At 41.6% G+C, this 750-nt stretch overlaps 1 non-coding gene across 1 annotated transcript; it reads left to right on the plus strand.

Moving 5' to 3' along the window:
* The first annotated feature begins 248 nt into the window (after positions 1–248).
* Positions 249–351, plus strand: LOC122676235. The gene has a single exon (XR_006335511.1). It is a non-coding gene; the product is annotated as a U6 spliceosomal RNA (small nuclear RNA).
* Positions 352–750: the final 399 nt, after the last annotated feature.

Below are 750 nucleotides of genomic sequence, written 5' to 3' on the forward strand. Positions count from 1 at the left end.
AACTTTCCAAACTGAAATGCAAAAAGACTAAGAGGAGTAAAAATGGAGAGAACAGAACATTGACGAGTTGTGAGATGATTTCAAAAGGTATAATATGTGTGTGATAGAAGGAGATGAGAGAGACAATGGAATAGAAGAAACAGGTGAGGTAATAATAGCCAAGAACTTCCCAACAGTAAATAAAAGTACAAAACCACAGATCTAGGAAGCTTAGAGAACACAAAGCAGAAGAAGCAAGCAAACACCGCTTGCTTCAACAGCATGTATACTAACATGGGAATGGTACAGAGAAGACAAGCAAGGCTCCCGTGCAAGGATGGTGCACAGATCCATGAAGAGCTGCATACACTTTTGTGACTATAGTTAATGATGCATGTGTGCATGCTCAGTCCCACAGTTGTGTCCGACTCTTTGTGACCTCACCTCACAGACTGTAGCCCACCAGGCTCCTCTGTCCATAGAGTTCCCCAGGCAAGAATGTTGGGAGTGGGCTGCCATTTCCTTCTCCAGGGGATCTTCCTGACTCAGGGATAAAACCCACATCTCCTGCATTTCCTGCATTGGCAGATGGATTCTTTACCACCTGGGAAGCCCATAGTTAATAATACTGTGTTGCATACTGGAAAGTTGCTCAGAGAGTAGGTTTTTAAAGTTCTCATCAATAAGAAAAAAAAACAAAACTCTGTAACTGTGTATGGTGATGGGTGTTAACTAGATTTACTGTGATGATCATTTTGCAATATATACAAA

Source organism: Cervus elaphus, chromosome 19 (genome assembly GCF_910594005.1).
Source record: "Cervus elaphus chromosome 19, mCerEla1.1, whole genome shotgun sequence".
Lineage (NCBI taxonomy): Eukaryota > Metazoa > Chordata > Mammalia > Artiodactyla > Cervidae > Cervus > Cervus elaphus.